Genomic DNA, 21,732 nt, shown 5'->3' on the forward strand with positions numbered 1-21,732 from the left:
TTGTCTAGACGCAATAAGTCGATCCCCACATCGACGCCTGTACTCCACCTCAACAGGAGGAGTAAGCGGAGTCGACGGGGGAGCTGCCGCGGTCGACTCGCCACCGTGAGGACGGCCAGGTAACTCGAACTAAGATACTTCAACTTCAGCTACGTGAATAGTGTAGCAGAAGTTGCGTATCTTAGTTCGAATCCTCCCCTAGTGTAGCCCAGGCCTAAGTATCCAAGCACCTTACAATTTCCCTGTAAAGTGACCGGCTCAAAGAGCTCAGTTTATTTAGCTTAACAAAAGAGAAGGTTAAGGGGTGACTTGATTACAGTCTATACTACATGGGGAACCAATATTTAATCATGGTCTCTTCAATCTAGCAGACAAAGGTCTAACATGATCCAGTGGTAGGAAGTTGAAGCTAACAAATTCAGAGTGGAAATAAGGTGTGAATGTTTTAACAATGAGGGTTATTCATCAGTGGAACAACTTCCCAAGGATTGTGATGGATTCTCCATCACTGGCAATTTTTAAATCAAGATTGGATGTTTTGCTAAAAGATCTGCTCTAGCAATCATTTTGGGGAATTTCTATGGCTGATGTTACACAGAAGATCAGACTAGATGATCACAATGGTACCATCTCACCTTGGAATCTATGAAAGTGCTATTATCCCCTTTTACATTTGGGGAACTGTAGCTAAGCAACTTGCCTAAGATCACACAGGAAGTTTTGTGGTAGAATAGGGACTTTTACCCAGGTCCTAGACTAATGCCCTAACAACTGGACCATCCTTCCTCTCTTCTGGAGAGAGAAAGCATTACCGGGACACTGATACTAAACTAGAGATGGCCTCTTTGCCCTACTGTCAAATTAAAATCTTAATGGAGACAAAAATATTACATGATTTGACAAGATTAGAGGTCAAAATTACCTGTTCATCCATGAAACAGGTACAGGATAGACAGTGTCCTGTGCAAACTTACTACAGAAACAATGTCCTGCCCTCATACCTGCTCTGAAGGACCACCATAATGATCCTGTCTTGCGTAGTTGCTTTGACTGTATCGCCAAGACTTTGGTTGTGATATTTGGGTGCAGTTTCCTGCTGGGAAGAGATAGTCACGCTGCCCATGGGAGGGAATCCAGAGAGAATTCTACCTGCAGGAGACCGCATTCCTCCCTGACATCCCTAGCCCCACTGCTATATGCCTTCATGGGCTGTAGCTTACTCCCCCTGCTCCGGTGGCAGGTGTGGAGGGAAGGGCATGGTCCAGCTTCTCCTTCTGCTCTTGCCCGCTGTGGAATGTTATGTACTCCTGAAGGAGCTGGCAGGGAGCAGTCCGTGCACTCCCTTGAGCACAAAGCCCCTGAGTTTCCCAGTGCCCTGCACCTTGTTGAGTCACTGAGGCCCATGCAAAGGACTACCAGTCTGACTAGGCAGCTTTTACATCTGTTTGGCACTGGTTTCCATAATGACACAAGGCAAGAGAGAATCAGGCCCCTCATGTCCTTCTGAGTCCTTCCCTCGAGAGAGACGCTGCAGCTAGTGTCTGTTCACTCCACTAACCCCTCTCGTGGCCTTCCTGGATGAATGGGAGCAGAGTCAGGGCACCTCTGCACCCAGAACAGCCTCTTCGAGCCATGGGCAGCCGTACAGAAAGTTATGCCAGAGGCTACAATGGTTCCCAACCAGCCCCAGGATCAGAGGAGCTGCAGAGGTGGCATAAAGAAGCTCAGCTGAACTCATCTCTTATAAAGACAGATGCTCTTGGACACCCAGGCCCAGATCCTCGAAGGCATTTGGCCACCTAGTTCCTATTGATTTCAATGGGAGCTAGGCGCTTTAATACCTCTGAGGATCTGGGCCCTAGATGCTACAGTGATAGCACCCTCACACAGGGTGCAGATGGGGAAATCACTCCCTGAAGTTCAACAAGCAGCCAGGTTTTGGCCTTGGATCAGCCCCAGTGATAATACTAACAGACTCCTTGTTGTTTTTGTAGATACGCTCTAACACGGCTACCCCGTGATACTTGACACCGTGATAATACTGCATGATGTGGACTGAACTTGTTTGGCAGCAAGAAGTTTGAGGCCAGGGATGGCAAAGAACAAAAGTGGGGGAGGAAAATCCCAGGATAAATGATTAGAAAATGCCAGGCCAGGCAGACTGTGGACAGATCTCAGCTGCCCAGCATGAGCTTGTTAAAAGGCAAACCAGCTGACTGCTCAAGCAGGTGGTTTCAATAGCTGGCTTGGGCAGTGGGGGGGTAGTTAGCTGCTTAGAAGAAAGGAGCTGGTTTAATATAATAGATAACTAAGCACTGGAGAGTGCTGTTTAACAGTGCTAAATGGAATTTTCCTTCTTTCCATGTTACTGTGTGTCTGGTATAGTTTTCCTTTGAGAGAATTAAGGGAGACACTCTTCTTCTTATGTGCTTGCCAAAAATCATGAGAGTTTTGGGTGCTGCTGGAAGAAAACTGCTTTTTAAATTTTTTAAAAAGACTGTCTTGGACTTATTTACCCGAAACCTCCTAAAAATCAGCTTAAGGGAAGCCTTGGAGGTGGATTACATGTCTGCTTGTGATCACTTACAGATCCTTGAGGAAGCTACTTAAGAAAGGCAAGTCTGCTCTCCCACACTCAGGCAAAGGTAAGATCCAGTTATTTAACTACATGAAAACCTTAACTGGGAAGCAAAGCTGTTGTTCTGTCTGAAGGGGAAAAAAAAAGCCTATAAACTGAACTGGCAGCTTAATTTGTGTGAGGAGTGCAATTAATTTTCATTTGTGGATTCATCTGAGGATTCATATTGCTTCTGTCATATGCCTTATTAAGAGAGGTGGTTTATTTTAGTACATTATGAAATACACTTGAAAATAGCCCTTTGTTTTGGGGTGTGAGAACATTATGATTAGGTGGATTTTAATTTTTTTTAATAACAAGATTCCTTTATATCTGACCGTAGGAGTGCAAAATTCTATGAGCCTAGTCTAACTCCCATTAAAATCAATGGACTTCCACTGACTTTGACTGGCGAGTTGTAGCAGGTGCTGCATTTACATGGCCCTTGTTTGCCACGTTGAAGTTGTCAGCTAAGGTGTTGTAGTTCGGATGGTAATTGTGGATGTAGCTATCGGTAACTGAGAACAAGACCGAGCTCAACAACTCTTAGGATAGGAGGAGAGCTCTCCAGTCACAATAATGAATAGTGTGGTGGATCAAGCTGGGGTCCTATTTAAAAAAAACTCTGTCCCCTGAATTCTCCTGTTCCTCTGATAATATGCTCTCTTAAGAGCCAAGCAGGAGTGGGGGGGTCTGTGAACTGTTTTTTCATAGATGCATAGAATATCAGAGTTGGAAGGGACCTCAGGAGGTCATCTAGTCCAACCCCCTGCTCAAAGCAGGACTAGTCCCCAATTTTGCCCCAGAACCCTAAATGGTCCCCTCAGGGATTGAACTTGCAACCCTGGGTTTAGCAGGCCAATGCTCAAACCACTGAGCTAGCTCTCCCTGTTAGATGTGGGATAATAGCGCTTGTTAGATTATACCACTGATCATGGGCCAGCTGATTTAACTGAGTATAACAGTGTATACACATCGTCTTACTAATATTTGTGTTTCTTTATGGTTTCTTCCATCCTCGGTTAATTCATACGTGTGTGGATAAATGTGCATGCTAATCCCATACCCTTTGCCATTTTAAAGGTGCCCTAGAAATAACCTTAATGGAAATTCTCATTCTGCCTGCTTTTGGTGTTGCATCATTTTGGATTAACGTGCATGGAATAGAATGTTTTTCATTTTATTTTTTAGTACTTTAAAAATATAGGGACTATCTTTAAATTGCACTTCAAACAGACAGTGTGTGACTCTGAAGATAGGTTTTTTGACAATTGTTTTCTTCTGGAATGTGGTAGAGGAAGCAACAACACCTACCTTTTTATTAAGTGTTGCTACAAACAATGAACACCGTCACTCACCGCCTTGCAAGCACAAATGACTTTACGCTTTGCTTCAGTTCTAAAAGCAAAACCACTTGTTTGCTGCAGTAATAATATAGAGAGCCACTTTTGAAACTCTCAGCTGTGCCCTTTATACAACGCACTACCAAGGTAGCGAAATCACTGCCAGGGAACCTGCCAACAGACTCGAATGTCAAGGGCCTGATATGAAAAGCCACTTCACTTGTGTGAGTGGTCCCATTGAAATGGAGCTGTGGATCAGGCCCATTATGTGAAATGTAATATGGCTCTTGTAAGAAAGAATAACTACGTACACAATAAGAAAAGGACTTGTGGCACCTTAGAGACTAACAAATTTATTTGAGCATAAGCTTTCGTGAACTACAGCTCACTACATCGGATGCGTGCAGTGGAAAATACAGTGGGGAGATTTTTATATACACAGAGAACATGAAACAATGGGTGTTACCATACACACTGTTTCGAGAGTGATCAGGTAAGGTGAGCTATTACCAGCAGGAAAAAAAAAAAACCTTTTTGTAGTGATGATCGAGGTGGGCCATTTCCGGCAGTTGAAAAGAACATGTGAGGAACAGCGGGGGGTAGGGGGGGAATAAACATGGAGAAATAGTTTTACTTTGTGGAATGACACAGCCACTCCCAGTCTTTATTCAAGCCTAAGTTATTGGTGTCCAGTTTGCAAATTAATTCCAATTCAGCAGTCTCTCGTTGGAGTCTGTTTTTGAAGTTTTTCTGTTGAAGAATTGCCACTTTTAGGTCTGTAATCGAGTGACCAGAGAGATTGAAGTGTTCTCCGACTGGTTTTTGAATGTTATAATTCTTGATGTCTGATTTGCGTCCATTTATTCTTTTACGTAGAGTCTGTCCAGTTTGGCCAATGTACATGGCAGAGGGGCATTGCTGGCACATAATGGCATATATCACATTGGTGGATGTGCAGGTGAATGAGCTGCTGATAGTGTGGCTGATGTGATTAGGCCCTATGATGGTGTCCCCTGAATAGATATGTGGACACAGTTGGCAACGGGCTTTGTTGCAACTGTAGGTTCCTGGGTTAGTGTTTTTGTTGTGTGGTGTGCGGTTGCTGGTGAGTATTTGCTTCAGGTTGTGGGGCTGTCTGTAAGCAAGGACTGGCCTATCTCCCAAGATCTGTGAGAGTGATGGGTCGTCCTTCAGGATAGGTTGTAGATTCTTGATGATGCGTTGGAGAGGTTTTAGTTGGGGGCTGAAGGTGACGGCTGGTGGCGTTCTGTTGTTTTCTTTGTTGGGCCTGTCCTGTAGTAGGTAACTTCTGGGTACTCTTCTGGCTCTGTCAATCTGTTTCCTCTACATACACAATGAAACTGCAGTAAAGCAAACCATGTATTTGGGAGCTCAGGAGTTTATCCTTCATGTACAATGCCTAACTACAGGTCTGCCTGTAAGGTGAGCTTTCCCAACAGCTGGGTGTCTGCAATTTAAACTGAGATCAATATTAACTATAAAACCAAGTAATGAATGACAGGTGCCAAAGTATGAAATCCAGTGGGACTACTTGTACCAGAATGGCTAGATGTGAGTTTTTGCATGATTGGAGGCAAGACGAAGATGGCAGGCACAGGGCAGCTCTCTGGTCCTGAACTATTTTAAGGATACAGGGGCATTGAAGGATCACTAGTATTTGCCATTAACAATTTTAAAAATATCCTGTAGCCTAGGGGGGAAGTATGCTGGGTAGTGTACCAGGATGCCAGCCTCTCAAGTCTGCTTTTCATCGAGCCTTGAAATCAAGATTGGGTGTCTTTCTAAAATATAGGCTTTAGTTCAGCCACAAGTTGTTGGGCTAGAATTGCTGGCTATAGCCTATGTTAAGCAGGAGTTAGGACTGAATAATCATAATGATCCCTTCTGGCCTTTAAAAAGATCTGAACTATTTTTTAAAAAATGTTAAATATTTTGCTACTCACAATTCATTAGAAGAGGAAACAAGCACACACACATGGGGGAAGCTACGATATAAGGTTCCACAGGTTCCTTTATTGATGGCGGCATTCATATTTTCAGAATTTTTCTACTATATGACATTTGTTCTAGCAAGGCTCAAATGTACGGGGAATAAGAACATAATAATTCTTTGCTCCTAGTATTGTTTTTCAATATATCACCTTTTTGTTATGTACAGTTTGATTACAAAGTCAAAGTAGCACTTACAAATATTCTCCTGCTGGAAAACAGAAGGCTTTAGCCATTCATTTCAGGTACTTTACATGAGGCATAACTTTATAATTTTTTAAATCGTGTCATTGTAAAAGTTGTTATGTACTTTGCTATATGGATTATAATACACAATGCATCTCTCTTTCTCTCTTTGCCTTTTCAAAGCTACCATGATTCAGGTATAATCCCCATCTGTAAAATGGGTAAACTAAGGCACAGTGAAGCTAAGTTTCTTGGTGAAGACCTCCCTTGTTAGACAGCCCCATGCTCCTGTCACTAAACCATTCTGTAGTTGTCATCTCATTGGGATGCATATGAATGGTGATGTTGGGTGCATTATAATAATTAAAAACAAAAATAACCACTTTGAGGCTGACTGACAGAGAAGGAAACGGCTGCTTTGTTCTGGCTCAAAACCAGAGGATATTACTGTAACTCTATCACTGTTACCTTTGCCTTCCCTGACCCACTTCCTCTACTTGGGCACCAAGTCCTGAAATCCATTCTGTTTGGTCTCTAACACCCACCTGGAGTCCTGTTGACTCTAATGGACTCTGTCTAAGAACAGATGTCTGCTTGTATGGCAGCATAAGGGCCTTTAGATAATAAAGTATCCAGGAGAAGGAATGTCTTACTGTATTAGGCTTAGACTTGCGTGTTTTGTTTTATTTTGCTTGCTAATTCACTTTGTTCGGTCTGTTCTTACTTGGAACCACTTAAACCCTACCTTTTCTATTTAAGAAAATCCGTTTTTACTTATTAATACCGGGGGGGGCAAACAGCTGCATATATCTCTCTACCAGTGTTATAGAGGGCGAACAATTTAAGTTTACCCTGTATAAGCTTTATACAGGGTAAAATGGATTTATTTGGGGTTTGGACCCCACTGGGAGTTGGGTATCTGAGTGCTGGAGACAGAAACACTTTTTAAGCTGGCACAACCAGGCAGGGCACTGAAGTCCCAAGCTGCCAGGGAAAACTGGCTCAGAGGTGGTCTCAGCACATCAGGTGGCAGTTCCCAAGGGGGTTTCTGTGACCCAACCCGTCACAGGCCCCTCACCTAGGGCTTTGGGGGGATAGGCCAGCCTTGGATCAGCTAACAGTACTGGTTCCTCCTTAGACCCTGCTGAGATTTTATTTATTTATTTTTTAAAGGCCGCTATGGGATAGGAAAAAGCCAGGTGGTGCCCTCCTTCCTGACAGGCAGTGAGTCATGCCCTTTCCCATCTGACTGGGCCAGACTAAGTGTTCGGTGAAGCCTGGAGCCAACTTTTAACTTGTGCCAAGCCTCGGAGAGAGATCCTCCTTCTGCCCTGTACTCTTAGAGGATGCAAATGGTGTCCCCCAGCCAACTTGGTCATTTTGCACTTTCTTTCCCCTTCTTGGTCAGTTTCAGCTATTTCCCCAAGAGTATCAGCTTTCTTTCTCTCTGTGATCCTGTCATGTTCCCCTTGGGTTACATAACCCACAGAGAAGGAGAAAACACTGCCCTTGGGAACTCTCTCCCCAGTGGTTACACCAAGAGCCCTAATCCTGTGAACAGTTTATCAATTTGCCTCTCCTCTTCCCAAATCCCCACCTGCCGAAGGCAGCCTATGCGTGTGGGCTTTTTCCTCCTTTCTTGGGAAATGCTTCAGCTCTTATCAACTCTGCCAAGGGCTGCATGAGCTAAAGTATATATTTAAGCTGTAGCTTGTTTTGTGGCATGGTGTTTTGTTTTGTTTTTAAATCCTCCCTTCACAATAATCATGTTGACCCTGGAAAACACTGGGTGTCTACGTATTGCCTATAGAGACTGTGCTGCCTGCATTGAGAGAGATGCACCATCTGCTCTCAAGCACCCTGTTCGTAGCCCTGCAGATGTTAGATAAACATGCTGGGGGAGCAGCAGGCGGTTTTCAGTCATGACGTATCTGAGCTGTGTTGAAAGTCACATGACGTATCTGAGCTGTGTTATTTACAGCTTGTGAAGAGAGAGGACTCGTCATCAAGGGCAATACATTAGATCCACAGCAGGTCAGTGGTTAAAAGAGATAGAAATGGTTTGTCTGTCCTGTCACTTGCTCTTTAAACTGGAGAAGGCTGCAAAAAGGCCAGTCAAGTTTCCTGGGGAACTAATATTTTCTGGTTACTGTAAGATGGTGTATAACACTGAGTATTGGGTTAGGAGCTAAAGTGGGATGAGTAAGGGCCTGAGAAATTTTTTTTATTTATTTATTTTAGCCCAAGGTGCCATGTCGGAACAGAATGCAACGATTGGAGCTGCACCTGAGTGCGCCTTTCTCCCCATGATCTGCTGTCATAGTTGTGGAAACACTGAAGCTCGATATAACAGAGGGAGGGGGGAGGAGCTGACAGGGTGTTCTCCATGAAGGCTCCAGAATTCAGGAGGGAGTAAATCCAATTTTCAGCAGTGACTTGGACACTTGAGAGCTTGAAGCTCTTTGACAGTTAATGGGACTGAACCTCGTAAATGCTAGTCATTTTTTAATAGCGATTAAGCTCCTAAGTCACTTAAATCCTTTTGAAAATGTTATCCTTTCAGCCTTTAACATTCCACCTGTCCTGAGGCTTTTTCTCCTTCTTACATAGAGAGTAATCTTGAGCCCGTATAGGGGAAAGACTTGTTTCCTGCAGGGCAAGTTGGAAGTTGAACGCTCCAGGACTCTTACTCCATTGCTATCGCTGCATGCAATGTCCTTTTATTCCTGCTCATTAGACCTGAGGCGATAGAGAGCGTCAAACTGGTTAGACTGTTGCCCCACCCCCACAGCATTTTCTGCTTCCTCTCTTTTATACTAGTTTCCACCTTCTGGTTCTGTCCCATATTTGGGGCTTGGGAGGATTGATTGATAAGACCTACAGGAAGCTCTTTCTCTAGCACAAATCGGCCTCGTTCTTTCTGATGATTTTCTCCAGTGTTTTTTCACACTGACAATTCTAATTCTACTTGTGTTTGACCCTTGGAATTCAATTGTACTAAATTTCCCGTGCCTTGAACATACATGGATGTTCCTTGAGTCTGCTTAATAGCCCTAGAAAGAAGCGTTCTGACTCATTGGAAATGAAATCTGAGCATGCACTAAACACAATCTACTCTGTCAGGATTGGATGTTGGTGACAGATGGTTACATTGGGGAAGCATGTGAAGTTATGAAACTGGAAATGAGTCTCTTGGAGATGACAAATGGCCTTCAGAATGCAGCAGGATGGCCATTGTGAGATACTGTTCTCGAACTGCTAAATGTGCCTCACTGAGATGGTAATAAAGATCCCAAAGGAAGTGAAGCTTCATCAGCCAACCTAAACCCAATATGGGCTCTGGAAATGAGGTACTGAAAGAATTTGAGAAGTCCTGTATTTCTAGCTGTGGTGATAAGAGACAGATCATTGAAGAGGGGCAGGACTTAAATACCTAAGCCAAAGTATCACACACTCTGCATTTACATGGTCATAGCCTTACAATAACTCTGAAGGAGGCAACACTGTAGAACCTCAGGTATCTGAAGCCAGGTTCAATCTAGACTCAAAGATCCGCCTCCTTCCCACCCTCTCCAGAACTTTCTGCAGAGTTTGCTCGAGGGGGATGTTCACGCCCATGTAAAAAAAAATTCTTAAATATCTAGCTGTATCTCCTGTCGTTCCTCTTCAAAAAACTGGCCTGCTCAAGCCCCTGCTGTGCCTCATTCACCCAATTCCTTAGTCAGCCAAAGTTTCATGTCCCTTTTCCCTCATCCCCAGTGGAGATTTTCAGACAAAGTTCTTCTATCCCTTTTAGAGACCAGAGGATGATTGACTTGCCCCATGCCACCTAGCAAGTCTGTGGTGGAACGCAGCCTAGAATCCAGGTATCCTGACTTGGGGTCCCCTGGCTGTAACCACTGTACATCACCACCCTCCGAACCGTATTTCTTCTCATCTCCTCCCATCCTACTTTCCCATGGCTATTTCAAACATTGTGGGAGCAGTGAGCCTTGTCACTTCTGGGACCACTGCCCTTTCTGGTCTGTTTACTTCCAGCTGAGCACCACTGAATGCATCCGATGAAGTGAGCTGTAGCTCATGAAAGCTTATGCTCAACTAAATTTGTTAGTTTCTAAGGTGCCACAAGTACTCCTTTCCTTTTTGTCTCCTTAGAGGTTTTGCTCTTGAGTATCAGATGTTCACAGTGGTCCTTTCCTGCTGGCTAACTCTATAATAGCTTCCCTCCTTGATTTAGGAATACATTATTAGCTAGCTGCTTCACCTTCATCATCTAGTCTATTCTCTTCATTTTGCTTGTACCTGTTTGACTTTCGGCATCTGTAGCAGGGCTTGCCCAACAATATCAGTGTGTCTGCTGCCTCCGTTTCCCCTCCTCAGTCAAAACTCCACACAACTTTCAGATCAACTCTCTCCCCTTTCTGGGCCTGCTTTTTTAAAAACACACACACCCTTCAAAAACAAGCCTTCCCCGCTCCTGACTAGGTCACAGGATGCTCAGAGGTCGTCCTTTAGCCTTGTCCCTGGGCTCACATATTCTTCCACCCTGGGTGCAGGGTTTCAGCACAGCTCTCCTTATGGGCTCTTGTTCCCCAGACCACCTGGAGAACTTTGGAGTCACAGGAGAGTGGGGTCGGGGGAGAGAAAACCTTTTGAAGTGATAAACACCCATTTTTTCATGGTCTGTATGTATAAAAATATCTTCACTGCATTTTCCACTTTTATGCATCTGATGTAGTGAGCTGTAGCTCATGAAAGCTTATGCTCAAATAAATTGGTTAGTCTCTAAGGTGCCACAAGTACTCCATTTCTTTTTGTGAATACAGACTAACACAGCTGCTACTCTGACTCCTTCCTGTAGGCTCTTCTAACTCTCTAAATTAAACTACAGACTTGTTTGATATCCTATAGTCCTGTCACCGAATTGGTTAAATCAAGTGAGGCTGAGCCTAATTCCCTTAATGAGCCAGCTCCTTATGATTTTGTCCAGAGCAGCAAATGTCAGCATCTGCTCATGAGCACCCTCTGTTGCTCTCCACTAGAGTACAGCTTCCTGCTCTTCAGTCACGGGTAACTTGTGTTGTGAAAGGACTTGGTAAAACTTGCTGTTTGAGGAAGCTGACAGTTCCTACTCTTGATTTGACTGCTTGAAAAGACTAGACTCTTCCCTAACATGTCAGAGGTCAGGAAGGGTAGTCAGATTGCCTCCTGGAGGCACAGTTGGGCTACACTGTGCCTTTGTAACATGCCCCATAACCTCCAGAATAAAAGCCGTGATTGTCTGTACTAGTTGTTGTCATCCTCCCCCAAGAGAGAAGAAATAATCTTCCCCTGCAGAGGGAAAAGTGTAATGCCCTGTGTCCAATTTTCTTTTCATTGCTGTTTTTATTGTGGAAACCAAGTGCTGAGTGATTCTAAAATGAAAATAGGGAAAGCTAATTTTTGTAGTTCTTGCTAATAAAATTCTTAATGTGCTTCTCTTCCATTATCATAAAGATTGTTATAGTGTATTTTATCTCTGGTATCTTATTTTCCCCACATCATACTAACATTCCTTATCATCAAAATTACTTATCTTTAGATTTCTTCCATTTTCTCATTTCTCTGGCCCTGTTTTTATTGGTGTCCTTTTGATACTACTGATATTTTCATAAGCAATAAATATAGGTCATGAAGAAAGGTTTGTTTGGTGTTTTTTTTTTTTTTTTTTTTTTAAAGAAGGCAATGCAGCAAAACTGCGTGTCTTGTATCTAAAACATCTTGTGTGCACAATTAACCAACAATCTGCTTGATAAAATTGTTTACATACAGCATGGGAGAAAATCAGCATTGCATTGTACTGGCATAACTGACTACGTAGGTATGTTCAAATGCTGCTGGTAATGCACAATGATCCCAGGACTGCAGCCTTCAATGGCTCAGATGAAGTAGCATCTGGTTCTTTAATTCGTATATTGGTATTTGGTGTACAAAAGTATGGAGCCTGGATGGTGGAAAGTAGGACCGTGATCCAAAGCCTGCTGAAATTGGTGTGACTCGCTCACTGTGCTTTGGCTAAGGCTGTAAAAGACTGGCTACCTTTGCTGTATTTTGGCTGCTCGTGTTCAAGTGCAGTGCCAAGAGGACTGCTAACGTTCTGTGATTGAACACGGAGTCTCTCTACACCTAGCCTCCCTTGCGGTTGAATTGATTATCCTCACCCACAGCGCCTTGCCCCGTTACTAACATCAGCCGGCTGGCAATTAAATAAAGATATGGTCACAAACAAATGACTAAGAATTTTATGGAAAACCCATAATATCGTTTTCTGGGGGTTTTGAAATCTAACTTCCCTGAGTCCTGTGACAGTTCTCGGGGTACCCAGGACGGAGAGTCACCTTGTTATTCCCTAGTTCCAGCAAGATGGAGTCTTGCTTGTGGTAACTGGATGTTAGCTCCCTAACGCCCCCAGCCTGTCAGCTGTTAAAGCACTCTCCTCCAGGCTATGTCAGCCTTGCCTTCACCTTGCCAGTAAACAACAGCTGCACCCCTATTCGCCTTGAAGCATTCTCCTGTGATGTCCAGCCCCTGACCCTGGCTACTCACAGAAATCCCAGATCCTCAGCTCCCAAAGGAACAGTGTACGGCAGTTTTACCTTCAGTCGCTGCTCCTACATAACGCACTGTATTGGTGAGCACTTAAATAATGGTTTTTGCTTTATTGTAAGGGGGGGAAAAAAGCAGTTTGGCTACAAACCAGAGATAGAAACAAATGGTTGCAACATAAAACAAAATCACAATATACAAACTAGGGCCTACACTGCTTAATAGTGACCTCTCTTATCTAATTAAGTAGGTCTTCCTTCCCACCTCCCCACCCCCCCAAAGTTGCAGAGTTGGCCAGCCTCCCAGGAGCTAGGATCTAATCTTTCATGGAAAGCATCCCACACTCTATAAGATTCCTCAGTAAATGGATACAGAGGATTGTTCTTCTCCCTTGTCAGATAATGAATCAGTCTTGTGTGTATTCACAGGCAGGGTGACCCTGTCTGTTACAATGTTCCTTTTTACCTCCAAATGGTTTTGATTGTTTGCAGTTGTATTTGTTGGTTTTCCATGGACTGTTCTGGGTTGGGGCAAGGGTAGGCAATTGAACAATACATTTACATAATCAGCTAGCCAGGGAAGGGTGACAACTTCCTCTTCGTTGAATGGGCAATCACCAAGACCTATGATTCCCTGGTGACTAACTTTTATGATAAGACCATAAGGACATAACTTTCAATATAAATTATTCCTCAAATATTACCGGTACACAATGATTGAGCATCGGTAACCTACAAGCTTTCAGTAGAGACCTTACAAGTTAGCCTTCCTGGATAAATACCATGAAAGCGGTGCATTAAATGTACAGAGTTTGTCAGGTCTGAGACAGGGGTTGCTTGTAAAGACCAGGGAGCACTTTTGCCAGTTGGCCTTCAGCTTTCATCCATCACTCAGAGACTGGTTCCATGCAATTAAGGTAACCAGATGTCCCTATATTACAGGGACAGTCCCAACATTTGCGACTTTGTCTTATATAGGCATCTATTACTCCCCATCCCATCCCGATTTTTCATATTTGCTAGCTGGTCACCCTGCATGCAATGTGCATGGGGTGAGGGAAGAAAAGTCTTTTCAGAAGAGACCTTTAGAATTGGGGTTTTATTTTTATTGACATTTGAGAACCCACAGCACTTTTCAGGAAGACCAGATGTTTGTCTTGGTTAAAATGCCATTCCTAAAGTTGTGCAGTGTACTGTTCGCTGTTTCTCTGCTTTGCTGCTGCTATCCATCCCAGAAGTAGTTGCGGGTGGTAAGTACAGAGTCTGAAAAGCACTCTGGGTTCTCATGGGACTTGTGAAATATGAGTGACGCTGTCAACTTGTGAGTTCTTTTCTGTCCAAACACGTGTTGCCTATTTCTATTTTATAGGTAACACGGAAACATCTCTAGCTGGAAAAGATTTGAGGAAAAGCTCTCTTGTTCAGTTTGTCTGCTTTGTAAACTTGACAGTACTTTTTCTGGTCAGTTTCTCTCCCTCCTGTGTAGTCGGTTTTCTATGTGTCTTCCATCCAGCAACAAGAACAAGAGAAACTGAAAACAGGAAAATTGGTGGTAGGGGTCAGGCATAAGTGTGGGACCTTGCCACAGGGTGCTCGGCTCACCACTGGAGCACCTCCTTTTGGCCAGATCTGCCAGTCCCGCGCCCCGTCCTGCAGTTGCTCACTTCCCTCCAGCCAGGTCACTGTAGTTCTGCCCTTCAGTGGGGGGTTGCGTGTATCAAAGACTCTCAAGATCTTTTCTCAGGTAGCCTTCCCTTTGCTGCTCCTTAACGATGCCACTGCCCAGTGGCTGGTTGGGGAACCCTGACTTGTCCTCCACTCGGAATCCAATCCAGGGACCCTATAACAAGCAGTCATGGTCTGCACGGTCCCCGACCTTTCTGTTGTATCACTGGGCTATTTCCTTCTTCACCTTCTCTCATCCTGAGAGCAACTGCTGCCTCTTTTTCTCTGCCACCCCCTTCTGCTGTCAGCTACTGTGCTTTATGCAGGCCCCTCCTGTTCCTGTCCAGCTGAGCTCCATCTCTAAGTAGTCTTTGTCAGGTTTCCCTCCCCACTCTGAACTCTAGGGTACAGATGTGGGGACCCGCATGAAAGCTCCCAACCTTATTTCTACCAGCTTAGGTTAAAAACGTCCCCAAGTCACAAATCCTTTGTCCTTGGACGGTACGCTGCCACCACCAAGTGATTTAGACAAAGAATCAGGGAAAGGACCACTGGAATTCCTATTCCCCCAAGCCCTACACCCCCTCCCTGGGAGGCTTGAGAATAATCTACCAACCAAACAGGAAAACCAGATTTTTAAAAAACAGAACTTTATAATAAAGAAAAAGTTTAAAGCAGCACCTCTGTAAAATCAGGATGGAAGGCAACTTTACAGGGTAATCAGATTCAAAACACAGAGGATTCCCCTCTAGGCAAAGCTTTAAAGTTACAAAAACAGGAATAAACCTCCCTCTTAGCACAGGGAAAATTCACAAGTTGAAAACAAAAGGTAATCTAACGCGCCCTGCCTTATTTACTTACTCTTTTTGCAATATTGAGACTCACTTTAGGATGGTTTATAGGAGAAGGAGTTTTCTGACCTGGTGCTTCTCTGCTTCCCAAGAGCAGAGCACAAACAAAGCCTTATCCCTGCCCCCAGATTTGAAAGTATCTTCTTTCCCCATTGGTCCTTTTGGTCACGTGCCAACCAAGTTATTTGAGCTTCTTAACCCCTTACAGGTCAGGAGGAATTCTAGGCTACCCTTAGCTGTATGGTTATGACAGTCTTCGTTCAGGTGCAGCCTAGGTGATTAGTGGGATCACCTACCCACCTTAACACTTTTGGGAGATGTGAGGGGTGGACACCTCCTCACAGACCTGAAATAATTTAATGTTTTTCAAATATAGTTGAGAAAATGGCTCCTTTTTAAGCAACATATTTATGGCTGTCTGCTCTGACTCTCTAAGAAAAAGCTAGAACTTAAAAGATCATTTTTTGCAATACAGTAGAACTCTAAGGATCTGGGCCCCCTTGCACTGGGTACTGTAGAAAAAGATAGACAGATGCTCCTGCTCTTCCCCCCCCCCACCCCAAAAAAAAAATAGTGACTATTGGCCCCAGTCTTGCAAATGCCTAAACGGATGCTTTAAGCATTAGTAGTCTGAGTTCAAACTAGTCAACGTGTAGGAAGAATGTCAAAGGTTTTGTTACCTGCACAGTCACCCACCATCCCGCTAACCCTCTGCCACCCCACTCCAGCAACAGTGACCGAATGTTGCTGCCCTGCCTGCCCCAGAGACATAGATTCGGGGCGGGGGGGGGAACAGGAGGGAAGAAGAAAAGCAGTCATTCAGATTCCACTGAATGCATCCGATGAAGTGAGCTGTAGCTCACGAAAGCTTATGCTCAAATTTGTTAGTCTCTAAGGTGCCACAAATCCTCCTTTCCTTTTTGAGTCATTCAGATGGTGCCTCTGTTTAGCATTTAAAAAAGCATAAGGCTGCAAAGGTAGCATTTTAATAAATGGGGGAGGGGAAGGGAAACAGCGAGGGGATTCTTGGGGATAAGATGATGACTCCTGTGATCATTGTGAAATCTATCGCAACAGATCATACGTTCTCCACTGGGACAGCATAGGGAGCATTAGTAGTCGCTAATGGAAGCGGAAAGATGAACGTCTCTCTGACTAACACAAATGCCCCACACTCATGCAAGCTGCGCTGGCAGCATGATACCCTCAGAACTTGTGGCTGACCTTGCATAAGGTCTGTCAAATGCTGTGAGAGACTCCAATGGAAGATAATGTCTTGTTGTTAATTGCTGAAATCCTCTTCTTTATTATTCCCTTTTCCCCAAAACCGTTATCCCATTGTTTGTAATTACTAGCTGCATGATGTGTAGTCTGTCACCGCTGCCCTGCAGCACTGTTGAAACTTGGCAGTTCCTCAGGAGCTCGAGCAGTGATAGATCATCCAGCAGCCACGGCGACTTCAATTCCGATAGTGTTCAGCACGTAATTAGACAGCTGGAATCCTTCATGTTCCAAATGTCAATTCTGTCTCCTTCAAGTTGTCAGGCAGTGAACACACAACGCTCAAGCTCCAGTAGGAGCTGAGCAGGCTCTGGTGATGTCCCATACCGACAGCTGCTTCTCCGGTTCAAATCTCCCCTTGTGTGAATAATCACTTTCCTGTTGAGCCCAGCATGTGTTATGGCTTTTCTTCACTTTCCCCTTTGTTTAATACCAACATTTACCATTGCTCCTGGAGCATGAGAGAGGATAAGGAGCAGAATGGTGGGACCGTGTCTTGAAGGACTTAACCACAGCTGGAAAACAGGACATACAGTTACGGGTTGGGTTAAACCTCTTTGAAGTAAGTGTGTGTGTGTGTAGATCTGCCCTTCATTTAAGATACTTCCATCAAGCTCCTTTACGTAACCAGATGGCTGAAACAATTGCGGCTTCCACTCCAAACACAGGCGCAAGGCAGGTGTGTATGGGTGGAGTGGTTTTGCTGGCTCTTGTTCTGTGAAAATTTTTGTGTCAGAGAGAATGCAGAAAGACCAGAGAAGTGGGGAGAGAGAAGGAAGTGCCAGATGCTGCCTGAACAAGTATGATGAGCGTGGCCCTGAGAAAAGCCCAGAGAGACTGCTTTTTGGGCAGAGTACTTGCAGAAAGGGATTTGGACCTGTGAGCAAAGAAACTGTCTCCTGTAGTTTGAATCCTCTGCCGTTCCAGGAAACAGGCCTTTGTACATTCTCAGTAAATAAGCAGGATTGTGTCAAAGATACCAGACTCCATCATCAATTTCTCCTCCTCACAGAAACAATCTGCAGAACCCTGAACTTTGGCCAACTGCTAAGGTCAAATAAGGGGGACACTGTACCATTGTCCTGCTTCGCCTAGACTCTATCCCAGTGTACACTGATATTGTAACCCTGCCTCCTTGGCAACATTGCTCATGTGCGGCCATCAATAAAATTGGTAGCTAGTGCTGGCATTGCATCAAATGTGTAAAATGTTTTGGGATCCTCAGATGGAAGGTAACGTCTTTGAAATCCTCTTCCTTATTGTTCCCCTTTCCCAAAAACTTACACCACGGTTGTAATTACCAGCAGTATGGAACACAGCCTGTAAGACCCTTTCCTCTATGTCTGTGACGTCCCCTTGCCCCTAGGGCAGTGTAAAAAAGCAATAGGAGAATAAAGCAAATTATGTAGTCTATGGAGAAAACTGGTGGAGATTCCCTCCACTCTTGCAACAGTTCCTTTGATATTTCCTTAATGGCACTTACTGTGTGCCCAGCCAAAGCTTATACAACCCTAGATAAATAATTATGAAGTTTCAAAAGATATATGCTCCTTGAGTTAATAATTTTAACAGCCTGTGAGAAATGTTGCTGTTCTCACGGTAACAGGAAAGCTGTAATTTCATCTCTAATTTGAGAGTGCTGGTGTAATCCGTGCAGATAGCTTTCTGGTGGGAACTGTCTTTTTAGTTTTCTTTAATTGAAGCCTTCTTAATGAAGTGATATTATTGAGCAGCTTAGGCAAACAATTCAAAATGGATTAATTAGCACTAAATATACCAATAAAAAGTATACTTAGAATTATTTAGGAATAAAATTGTGTAGCTGTTATATTAGCAGGTACCAGACTTCAATTGTACATGGACAATTTCTGAGGTTTCTTTTAGTGATATTTTTTTTTAAAGCCTTTGTCGGTTTATGTCTTTGTCCCTAGAGCAAGAAATCATCTACCGTAATCTATCCACCTAGTAAGCACCAGACTGTTCGCTATTTCTTGGAACTACTAGGCACTTGAATGTTACGGTGCTGATGGCTCTGTGTATGCATTTGTGCGTGTTCATATCTTGGGGGAGACTTTCAAAAGTGCCTAAAGGATTTAGGACCCTAAATTCCATTTTCAAACTGACTTAGGCTTTTAGGAACCCAAATCACATGGAAATTAAATAGGAATTAAGCTCCTGAATCCCTTAACTTTTGAAAGTTTTACCCTTTGTCATTTCCAGACTATTACGGTAACTTACTTCTGGAAGGCAAACAACTTAATGTAGAGAGCGCATTTGCACCAGATGCACCCTAGCTTCTCCATCTGCTGCTAGAGTCTTGAACGAACTCCATTCCTCAAACTTCTAACCAGAACTTTATCTTTCAGACCTGCTTGTAGCCCTTGGGTTGTTTAATACTAATCTCTGGACTGTTGGAACTGTCTGAGAACCAGGAGTCCTGTGCTTTTATAACCCTTGAATGGGCAGGTATTGAACCCCAGACCTCGGGATCTAAAAAGGGTGTGTGTCTACCACTTCAGCTAAAGTACCAGCTCCATTAGTTTGATGGCAGTAATACACTCATAAACCTCTCTATTCTTGCATTAGAGGGAGACAGAGTTAACAAGGAAGCAGGAAGATGCCATGTTAAGCAACATCTCCTTCCAGGCACCTTACCTTCACATATAGATTTGATGAAATACAAAACTGTCACAGTTTAGTTCTTCAAAGTCTTTTGCATGTCAGGATTATTAATCTTTTTGAGATTCTCGTGCTTTAACTGCTTTGTTGAATATTTACATAGCAGTGATTGGTGGTGGTTTCCATATCCTTAAAGCTGCTAAACTAGCAGTTCAATTTATCCTAATTCAGAACCTAATTGTCTTGCACTGCTGGCTAATTAAATGTTCAAAGAAGTGATAAATTAGGCAGGTTGATCATTACAACACAAGTAATTAGTCACTCTAACTGAATCTGTGCCCAGCAATCCATGTACATTAGGATGGCAAGGGGGGGAAGTGAACAAAGTATTTGTCAGGATCGTAAAAAAAAATACTAAAAAGACAACTCTAGGGACTTCATGTGAGGCACTTAAGTCATATAGCAGCTCTGGTGTTTTAAGCTGCTTGTTTTTTGCATTAGCAATTCTTACTCTGATGCCCATTAGGGGAAGTTGGAGGTCTGAGATCAGAAGGGCTAAAAGAAAAATATTCCCATTTCACAGAAGATCCAATCTACTCCTGGGCTAGACTTCAATGATGGTAAAAGCTAGAAGTGGATGATCTAGGGGCCCCATTTACTCATGGCTTCACTGGAATTGAAGCCTGCTGTGTCCTGTAGAACAACCCCTTCTCTGCCTCATCTTACGGCATGTACAGTCCTTGTCATAACACTCAGAATAAAAGCCACTCTCTAAACCAGGTGAGCTTTATAATTTGCCTTCACAGGAAATTATGAACTGTGATATTCCCTGAGTATGAAACTTAGAAGCATAAGGGTCTTACATGGTTTGGTGGCTCAAATCATTGCAAATCCAAAGTGTAGTCCTTTGCCATTTACATTCTTCTGCTCTGCCTGTCGCCATGGTAGCCAAGGATCTGTAATTAGTCAGTGATCCAAAAGCCATTGAAGTTGATGGAAAGACTGTTTGACTTGAGTGGGCTTAGGATCAGGCACATAGTCCCCCAAGTTATCCTACAGAAGCCCACATAAAAGGGGATTACAGGATAGAGACCACTGGTTTATTTACTAATACCCTACCAATCACTTAATCAGCAGAGTTGTTGTGTTGTGTAAAATTTTTCCCTTTATAGAGTGCAGCTAAATCTTACCAATGGCTTTAAGCTCCCTATGGCCGGCAAATTCAAGTGACACACCCTAGGGAAAAGTCTGACTGACTGGCAAAGTTTAGCAAAGCTACCACTAAGTGCTCTCCAAAAAGATTTGTACAATGCAATTCTGCATGCCTGCCGTCGGTCAGCGTTCATGTCAGAATTGCAACTGGACTGAAATGCTAAAGTTCTGTGCTTAGTTTTCCCCAGCTGGTACAGTTCCTTCAGTAGTAGAGGTGGTGGGGAATTTTTCATCTAAATGGTTCTTTATTGGAAAACACTGATTTGTTGGAACCGGGACATTTCACAGGAACATACTGGGTTTGATAAAAGTTTAACAGGAGAGATCTCTTGGGTCCATGTTGGAGGAGGGGGGCGGGGGAGAGAGAGAGACCAATTGAGACCTACTTAGGGTACAGAAGACCTGGATTCAAGTCCCTGCTCCAAATGGGGCAGAGTAGGAACTGGAACCTGAGTCTCCCATATCCCAGGTGAGTATTATAACCAGCAGGCTATTGGCTATTCCAGAGTGTGTGTGTGTGTGTGTGTGTGTTTTCTTTTCACTTTGAAAAAGTTCATCCCACTATAGAATGGGGAAATGGCTGTGAAATCATGAAACATTTTTATAGGATGGGAAAAACTTCTGTCCAGTTCTATGAAACAGTTAATCTACAATAAATAGCACAGCTCACTTTCCCCGTTTTTTGTTTTTGTTTTTTTTAAAGTCCATCAGCAGTCAAATTCATGGAGACAGAGAAGACCTCTAACATTTTTTTTAAAAAAATCTGATAATACCTAAAGGTTCAAAAAGCAGATAACATTTTAATTGATCACATTAACTTCAGGCCGGTGCTGAAATAGATACAGATGGCAGGAGATACTGGGAGTCACTGTGAATAGATTACTCAGAGATTTTAAAGGCTCTGTAATGATCATGTAGTCTATACTCCTGCTTAACACAGGCCATAGATTTCCTGCTTCCAGCCTTTCAACTTGAGCTTGATCGAGAGGAGGGATTGTGCAATGGTTAGGACATCATGCACCTGGGTTTAACTTCTTGTTCAGCTACCGCCTTCCTCTGTGACCTTGGCCAAGTTGCTTAGTTTTTCTGTGCCTCAGTTCCCCTTCTGTGAAGTGTGGATGATAGCACTGCCTTGCCTCACAGGGGCTTTGTGAGGATAAATACATTGATTGTGAGTGCTCAGTTAATATGGTAACAGGCACCATGTAAGTATCTTAGGTAGATAGCATGTCTTCCAGAAAGATGCCTACTCCTGATTTGAAGTCTCAAACTGATGGAGTTTTTACCCCATTCCTGTTTCAATAGCTGGTTACCTTCACTGTTTATATTTTAAAACATGCCTTTATTTTCAGTTTGAACTTTAC

General features: G+C 43.5%; 2 long non-coding RNA genes across 7 annotated transcripts in view; one reads left to right on the plus strand and one right to left on the minus strand.

Annotated features, from left to right (window-relative positions):
- Window positions 1-331: 331 nt before the first annotated feature.
- Window positions 332-21,192, minus strand: LOC122463161. Its single transcript, XR_006286240.1, has 3 exons — window positions 21,181-21,192; window positions 18,500-18,514; window positions 332-555 (listed from the first exon to the last, which is right to left on the minus strand). It is a non-coding gene; the product is annotated as an uncharacterized LOC122463161 (long non-coding RNA).
- The window catches only part of LOC119563866, a 121,661-nt gene continuing 102,196 nt past the window's right edge, over window positions 2,268-21,732 (plus strand). Inside the window, exon 1 of one of the 6 annotated variants that reach the window (XR_006286238.1) lies at window positions 2,268-2,645. This is a non-coding gene — a long non-coding RNA (uncharacterized LOC119563866). Of the gene's footprint in view, window positions 2,646-7,961; window positions 8,191-21,732 lie in introns of those variants that run through there. The other 5 variants (XR_006286236.1, XR_006286239.1, XR_006286237.1 and 2 more) reach the window with 5 other exon arrangements.

This window comes from Chelonia mydas, chromosome 17, assembly GCF_015237465.2.
Source record: "Chelonia mydas isolate rCheMyd1 chromosome 17, rCheMyd1.pri.v2, whole genome shotgun sequence".
Classification (NCBI taxonomy): Eukaryota; Metazoa; Chordata; order Testudines; family Cheloniidae; genus Chelonia; species Chelonia mydas.